General features: G+C 42.7%; 1 pseudogene; it reads right to left on the reverse strand.

Moving 5' to 3' along the window:
- Positions 1–8: 8 nt before the first annotated feature.
- Positions 9–8,776, reverse strand: part of LOC102753553 — a 12,551-nt pseudogene continuing 3,783 nt past the window's right edge.

Raw genomic sequence — 8,776 nt, forward strand, 5'->3', positions numbered from 1 at the left:
GTATTAAAATGAGAAAATGGAGATGGAAGCACCTTAAAATACTTGAAATGTTATATCATACATATAATGACTACATTCCAGAGGATAGGATCTGAGAGAGCTAAGCTGACCAGTATTATAAAAGGAAACAGAAGAGTTTATCGAACATTTTATTACAGAAAGCCCAGTCCCATTATAGGTTTATGTCTCCATTTCTCTTTGATGCATTTAACAGAATGGATTATATAGAGAAAAGGGAGTAATAAGCAGAGGAGGCAGAGCCTGAGATAGCTCAAATGCATTACTCATTGCAATTCAAGGAATAAGTAAAAGGTCCACCATGGGGTCATAACCCCTGCAGAGTAGCATCTAGCTGTCAAAGTGCACAGGCACCAGGGGGTTACCATCACAGGCGATGACAACACGCCTAGAGCTGGCAGTGGCCTGATATCTGCAGTTCTTGGGTGGGGAACCTCCTGTATTTATGCAGTCTGTGACTCTCACTACACCCGCATGGCAGTTCATCTTTGCCTATTCTTGCACGGGATAGTGCGGGCCCTGCAGATGTTGTTAATGGTCCCGATGTTTTCGTGGATGAAGGTGTTGAATTGCTTGCATGTATGCCTGGTCATCCCCTGTGTTTGCATCGTCTTGTTGCAGTACGAGTTGTTGCCACCTGTCACTGTAGGATCCACATGTTGCCGCTGGAATCGTTGGTACATGGGCTGGCCATAGGAGGGCTGCACCAGCCCCAGCCCCAGCAGGGTCAGCAGCGAGAGCAGAAGCAATGAAAGGGTCTTCAGGAGAGCCATCACTGCCTTGGAGGCACCTGGGGAGAAACCAAGGGGAAGGAGAAAGGAAGGTAACAAATAGACACCAGAGAGGTGTGGAGAATGGCAATCTAATATTTGTCAACTCTATAGTCTACTCTTTCCTCCCACTTCTCTGCTCACAACTTTTCTCATCACTGCTTCCCAAAGAGTAAAAAGTTTGCAAACATGATCTTCTCTGAAAGAAGGAACTTTTCTCTTTTATAGGGAGATGGTGCTGTAGCCAGTACAGTGACTCAAGGCAGAGACTGACGGGCTGGATGACCAAGTTTGTATGTCCTGTATGGTCAGGGTGTGAAAAGGGAGAAAAGGCAGATCTAAATGAAACTAGAGTTGTCTGTCTCTTGAGGAAATTTTCTAGTCATGTGATCTTAGGAGAGTGTTTGTTTCCCTGGAGACTTTGATTCCCAAAGGTTTGGATAGATGGGATATGCCAATGGGAGTTTGTAAACTGATATTCATTCCTTACATCTTGAAATTTAAGAAGGTGTGGGGAAAGGTTAGAGTAACATTTAGGGTTAGCCTTTCCTCTCATATGTCTATTCTTTTTTTAAATTAAAAAAATTTTCAATTACACTTGACATATACTATATTAGTTTCAGGTGTACCACACAGTGATTAAACATTTATAATCCCCATGGAGTGATCACCACATAAGTCTAGCACCCATCTGACACCATACTTAATTATTACAATGCTCTTGACTATATTCCTCATGCTAAATTGGCATCCCCATGGCTATTTTTAAAACTGGCCCTTTTGTAGTTTTTAATTCCTTCACTTTTTCCACCCGTTGGCATTCTTTTAATGATATTAAAATTGAGCTGGGTTGTTTTGGTTTTTTTTGAAATCTTATAAATCCTATTTTAAAAAAGTAAAAAATGAAGTATCCAGCCAAAGTGCTCTGAAAATAGTAAATATTGGTTGAATACACTAATAAACAAAACAAGGGAACTAATGAATGAAGAAATGATATGGGTATAGGGCCATAGTTGGCAAACTGGGGCTCGTGAGCCACATGCGGCTCTTTGGCCCTTTCAAACTGGGGCTCGTGAGCCACATGCGGCTCTTCGGCCCTTTGAGTGTGGCTCTTCCTAAGCCTTAGGAGTACCCTAATTAAGTTAATAACAGTGTACCCACCTATATAGTTTAAGCTTAAAAAATTTGGCTCTCAAAAGAAATTTCAATCGTTGTAGTATTGATATTTGGCTCTGTTGACTAATGAGTTTACCGACCACTGGTATAGGGAATGAAGGTGTTTCCCAGACTTGTGGAATTGACTGATAAAAGAAATTTAGAAAATAAATCTCAACAGCACAATCTCTACAAAAGAGGACTCGGACTGTGACTTTTTTCCTTTCTGTTTCTATGCACAGCCTAAAAACTAGGCCCTGGTGATATAATCCATCATCATGCATGTATCCTTCATGCTGTGTCTTTCTTCTCAATAGCTGTTTTTAGTTTGCTGTCCACTCTAGTTGCAGAATCATTTTGTTGGCATTTTTGGCAGCGTAAAATAAGCATATGCTTAATAGACCTTTTTTTTTAAAAAAAACAAAACAAAACCACAAAGCTAAACAAAAACCTTCAGAGCCACAACAAAGAAAGCATTGCCATATTGTGTCAGAACCTTGCTTCTGTTGACTGAGGAAAGGAAGGAACCAAGACCTATCTGAGTCTTAAATCAGTGCTTTTCCACATCTTCTACAGCCTCTCTTTCCACTCGCCAAATATTCAGGATTTTCAAGACATTTATGTTCAGAGTTGCTTCTCTTTAGTAACAGAGTTTAATCATGGGTGGGATAGGGTAGAAGTGGGAATCACTCACCAACACCAACTAGCTAGATGCTGCCATCTGACGGTCACTCCTGGGATTGGCATGAACTCATGAACTGTGAATCTCCTTGACCATGGCAATGAGGCAGGGCTGACTCATGAAAGCAGCGATTTTCAACTTTTTTCATCTCGTGGCACACATAAACTAATTATTAAATTCTGAAGCACACCAAAAATATATTATTTGTCAATATAATAAAAAAATTGATATCATTTTGATTCATTCACACCAGGCAGCTATCGTGTTGGTTGTTATTTTTTTTTAATTTGACAATCTAAGGGAAAAGTGGTCAGTTTCCTGACTAGTCGGATACTGCAGGTTTTAAAAATTTTGGTGGCATACCTGTTGAAAATCGCTGTACTAGAGCAAATAAAATTAATCTCTGACTCAACAGGAAGTGAGCAACCAAAACAGAGAGGATTGTTTTTTTGAGGGTCATACAGGCCCATTTCTACACATGCAGTCCAAGGGCCGATATTAGCTGAAGTCCTAGTTTGATGAATATGGGTACTACTATCATCTGTTTTCAAAGAAGCTTCATGATGGCAGGTCACACTGTCTGGGTGACTGAAATGGCCGATGAGGGGCCTGCATACCAGTTTCAAACATAACTTAATTCTCTAAAGTGCTATCTCTCATAGTCACAGCCGCCTTTTGCTTGTATACAAAAGGCTAGAAGGCTTTATGTCACATACCAGTGCCTACAGCTATAGATATGAGATATGGACTTAGGAAGAGAGAGAAGGGAACAGTTGTGGGAAGAAGAGTAACAGGGAGAAATGATGCTGATTAACTCCTCATCCTTAGACTAATGGATAGAATTTCTGAGGGTACACTGAGCACTTGGGTAATAGCTTCATCACAACAATGTACTTTGGGTTATTTTCCCCATATCTAATCTTGCATGGGTAATCTTGCACTTCTGATTTTGCATGGTTTTGTCTAGCTTGTTTTCATCCTGCTTCTTTGTGTCCAAGATATGATTTAGAAAGATAACTGGTTACAGAGAAGACCTAAACAATTCATGCAAGAGCAAACCCACAGCCTCAGCCACAATAACCAACTAATTTAATAAGACATCAACAAATATTTGCCAACAGAAGTCCAATGTAGCCATCAATGGGTGTATCTCAAGACTCTAGCTGTAACAGAAAATGAAATGATCCCCAAACTATCCCAACACATACTTTTTGGTCAGAGCTTGCCTCAAAGGCTCTCTCCACTCTACCATATTGATTCTCAATAAGAACTTTTGATACTGTGACCCCAAAGAACTAGTTCTGCCACTTTAACTATATGATCTGGGGAAAATTACTTAACCTCTCTCAGCATTATTCCTCATAAGTAAGTGAGTAGAATAATACCTACCTCTTAGGGCTGTTATGAGGAATAAATGATAAAATCAATGTTAAGTGCTTATCATAATGCCAGGTTCATGGTAAGTGCTCAGTAAGTGTTGGCAATGGTCATTTTTGCAATTTCCATTTTTCTTGGTTTCCTTTACTTCCTTCAATCTGGATAAAATAATGAATGACTACACCACATTGTGTATATTATTATTCCCCTCTCCCTTATTGTGTAGAGTACCTGTACTCCTTCCAAATTAGAAGGCTTTTTTTAAGTTGAAATATCTCAGCTACTCGAATTTATGCTGTGTTCCTACAGAAAATTTTCCTCTTCACATTGAGAGGAATTTTCTTCCTTGCATATCACTACTCTTCAAAGGGCTTGGGCATTTTGAGGTTTTTGTTTTCTTTTCCTTGCAAAGTTGACCAGTACTTCAATTCCTCAAATAAAGACTGAGATAAAGATTGACTTGCCTTACACATGACATTTCATTGTAAGCAGCTTTAGGTTGTGAGAGTACAATAGACCCAGAACAAAAGTGCTAGGCTTGGCTACCCAGCTGCTAGTTCCATCAGCAGGTCAGCAAGCAGCCCCATCCCACTGTCATGTGATTTCCTAATAAAGAGTCATTTGCCCTAACACCAGAGCAGAGAATACAATGATAATACTCTACACAGATGTTTGGAGAAGATATGTGTTTTCACAGCTATGGCACACTCAATATCATAATGATCCATACCTTTGGCCTTTCTTATCAAGGCCTTGAGTAGGTCAATGATATCTATGGAAGTCATCTTGCATCATATAAAGGTGAAGGTACTGTTTGGAGACCCTGAGAAAAGGGTCCAAATATTCTACCAAAATCTGGACCTTTCTCACTTCCTAAGGGGTTTTGGGATTTTACAATAAGGCAAATTTTCCATTAAGAGATTTGGAAAACTCTTTTTCCTACTTTCTTATGAAATGACAGTGATATGAAGTTTGAAATAGGTTCACTAAAGGAAGAAAGATTCATGTGCTGAGTGTGAACCAGTAATTTACTTTCCCATTTCTTCCTCCATAAATTTAAATACTTTCAATAAGTCTAGGCTGGAAGCACCTGCACACTGATCCATAACCTGAGAGTTGAAGAAGCAAGGCTTTTGGCCCCTTTCAGGGTAATGTAGGCAGCAGGAGAGGGCACCATTGTGAATACTGCAATTACTGCAGTCATATATTCACAGGATAGCAAAACTAGTGATTCATAATTGTAATTTATTAACAACTACTTTATAAATAAAAATGCTCCTCTTGAAAATTTTGCTTAGCAGCCATGAGCTCTGGCATTTCCAATTTCTCTCTGTAAAATGAATTTAACATCCTTACACTCACAGGAAGGGAAAGTTTACCTCCCTATTGACTGAGAAGGAGCTAACTCAGAGGGAAAATGCTTATTTGTGTTCCATGCCCCCCAAACAAAGAAGGATAAGGGATAAGCTCGGAATCTTTCTATAAATTCCCAAAGACCTCAAAGTTGCCCGACCCCCATTGGTAAAGTAAAAGATTCAAGAGAAAATAATGGAAAGTAATCAAATTTTTAATCTCTATATGAAATAACCAGGAGAATACCCTGGGAGCAGTCTAGTCACAGCAACTCAAAATTACCTCCTGCCTAAGACAAGAGGTGCATACTAGGAGTGAATGTTGGTGTTCATTCAGGAGTGTGTGTGTGTGTGTGTGTGTGTGCGTGTACGTGTGTGTTAGAGAGGGAGAGAGAGAGAGAGAGAGAGAGAGAGAGAGAGAGAGAGAGAGAGATTAAGAAGAAGGTAGATAGAAAGTTAATTAATTTGTTGGTATTTAGTTCTAAACACTATTTCTCAAAGTTTAACTTTTGTAAAACTAATATTGGCTTATTTGACAGCCAGAACAATATGCTCCTCTTGAAAATTTTGCTTAGCAGCCATGAGCTCTGGCATTTCCAATTTCTCTCTGTAAAATGAATTTAACATCCTTACACTCACAGGAAGGGAAAGTTTACCTCCCTATTGACTGAGAAGGAGCTAACTCAGAGGGAAAATGCTTATTTGTGTTCCATGCCCCCCTCTCTGGGGGCAGCTGAGTAGAGAAAATGGGGAAAAATCAGTAAGTCAAGAATTGATGAGAAGACTTTGATTCTTACTGATTTCAGAGACATTTTTATTTATTAACATATTGTAAAACAGAAAACAAAAGATCCAGGCAGCTCATGTTCTGGGCCCCTGCCAATGAATGTAGTCACCACTGTTTTGGAGTGTGTGGGGAAGATGCCAGGAATGGAGAGCAGAGCCAACTCTGGGCCAGGGTCTTGCTGGCTATGGCGGTTAAAGGACTCATCAAAGGGACAGGCAAGCCATGTTCGCAGGCAATATCTATGTCCCAGAACCCTTATGTGGCTGTGCATCGTCAGGGGTTCAGGGGGACCCTCTTTATGCCTGCAAGTAGTGACCTGGAAAGGAGAACTGCTTATTCTGAAATTTTTGTAAGGCATTCCATTGTCATCTTCACAGATGACCTTGATGTTGTTACTGGTGTCTTTATAGAGTGAAGTTAGGCCACATCTCCTCATCATGGTTTCAAAGTATCTGCCATTGTGGCCACTTGGATTGGCATCATAGTGCTGGGCCAGGAAGAGTTTTATCTGTTGTCCTTTGAGCCAGGGTCAGTGGTGTCAGTCCCAGACCCAGCATGAAGACCAGCTACAGGGTCCCAAGCCCATCATCATCTCTACTAACAAAGGTTCCTGCCAAGGGCAAAAGGTATGGTGGGGCAAATTAGGCTAAAAACACAAATTAGGCTAAAAGGACAGGGCATCATGAATCAGGTATCCTCAGTCACCTAAATTGCATATTTTCTTTTCCTCATGAATCTCACATTTCTTGTCAAGCTATTCCTTTGGAAAATCATTCTAAGTTTCCTGAACACAACTTCCAGCCCCGAACATTTTTTCCTATCCCTCAAGACTCACTCAGTACTTACCTTTCTATCAGTCATAGCATTGCACTATCCATTCACACTCTAATTCATTTATTAATTAAATGAATAACAAACATTAAATAAACTCCTCTGGGTACAAAGCATTGTGCTAGGTCCTGGCACACAGGGACCATTAAGATATACCAACGTCCTCCCTAAAAGGAAATGTAGCATCCATGGGAAAGGAATAGGAGCTCCAGTTCACTGAGATGAGACAGTAAGATAGGAAGCCTATGAAGAAGATGGACTTTAAAAAATATGTTATATTGATTTTAGACAGAAAGGAAGGGAGAGTGGGAGAGAGAGAGAGCGAGAAGGAGAGAGAAACATTGATGTGAGAGAGAAATATCTATTGATTGCCTCCTATTGGCACCCAGACCAAAGATCAAACCAATACCAGAGGTTTGATCTGACCAGGAATCAAACTGGCAACCTTTTGGTGCATGGGATGATGCTCAACCAACTGAGCCACACTGACCAAGGAGGTCAAAGAGGGACTTCTAATGAATCCTAAACCCAGGAAAGGGTGAATCCTTCCTGGCCAGTGCCCTGGTTGGGACTCCTACAGCAGCCAATCAATGAATGTGTTTCTCTCACATCTATATTTCCCTGTGTCTTTCCCTCTCTCTTCTACTCTCTTTAAAAATCAATGGTAAAATATCCTCAGTTGAGGATTAAAAAATTAAATAAATAAAGTAATTAAAAAAAAAAAGAATGAGGAAGAGAAGAGAATTGCTACCATCATCTCTCGAGAGTTTCAGTCTAAACTGTAGAACTCACACTTTCCAGGGGCAATGTGTCATAGACACTCAAATAAGCCCATAAAGCAAGTATAATGCTTCTTCCTGGAGTATGATTTTATCTCAATGACTAGAGGCCTGGTGCACAAAAATTTGTGCACTTGGGAGGGAGGGTGGTCCCTCAGCGTGGCCTGTGCCCTCTCACAGTCTGGGACACCTCGGGAGATAACGACCTGCTGTCTTAGGCCTGCTCCCGGGTGGCAGAGGGCAGGCCTAATCCCTAGGTGCAGCCCCTGGTCGGGCTCAGAGCAGGCCCGATTGGGGAGTTGGGGTGCTGCCCCCTGTCATGCACAGAGCAGGGCGGATTGGGAGGTTGTGATGCCACCCTCAGTCACGCTCAGGGTAGGACCGATTGGGGGGTGGGGCACCGCCCCCTGTCACACTCAAGGCAGGGTCGATGGGGAGGTTGTGGCGCCACCCTCAGTCACGCTCAGGGTAGGACCGATTGGGGGGTGGGGCACCGCCCCCTGTCACACTCAAGGCAGGGTCGATGGGGAGGTTGTGGCGCCACCCCCGTCATGCACAGAGCAGGGCCCATCAGGGGGTTGGGGGGCTGCCCTCTATCACCCACAGAGCAGGGCCAATCAGGGTGTTGGGTCGCCACCACTCTCACACTCAGGGCAAGGCCCATGGGAAGGTTATGGCTCTACCCTGTCACATACAGAGCAGGGCCTGTGTGTGTGAGTGTGTGTGTGTCGGGGGGGTGGGGCGCCGCCCCCTGTCACACACAGAGCCGCAGGGTGATCAGGGGGTTGGGGAGCTCCCCCATATCAGGCACAGAGTAGGGCTGATCAGGGGGTTGGGGTGCCTTCCCCTGTCACGAACAGAGCAGGGATGATAGGGAGGTTGTGGCCCAGTCCCCTGTAACACACAGAGCCGCAGGGCGATCAGGGGGCTGGGGAACTCCCCCCTATCAGGCACAGAGCAGGGCTGATCAGGGGGTTGGGGCGCCTTCCCCTGTCACGAACAGAGCAGGGCGGATAGGGCGGTTG

Source organism: Myotis davidii, unplaced genomic scaffold (assembly GCF_000327345.1).
Source record: "Myotis davidii unplaced genomic scaffold, ASM32734v1 scaffold3054, whole genome shotgun sequence".
NCBI classification, from domain to species: Eukaryota; Metazoa; Chordata; class Mammalia; order Chiroptera; family Vespertilionidae; genus Myotis; species Myotis davidii.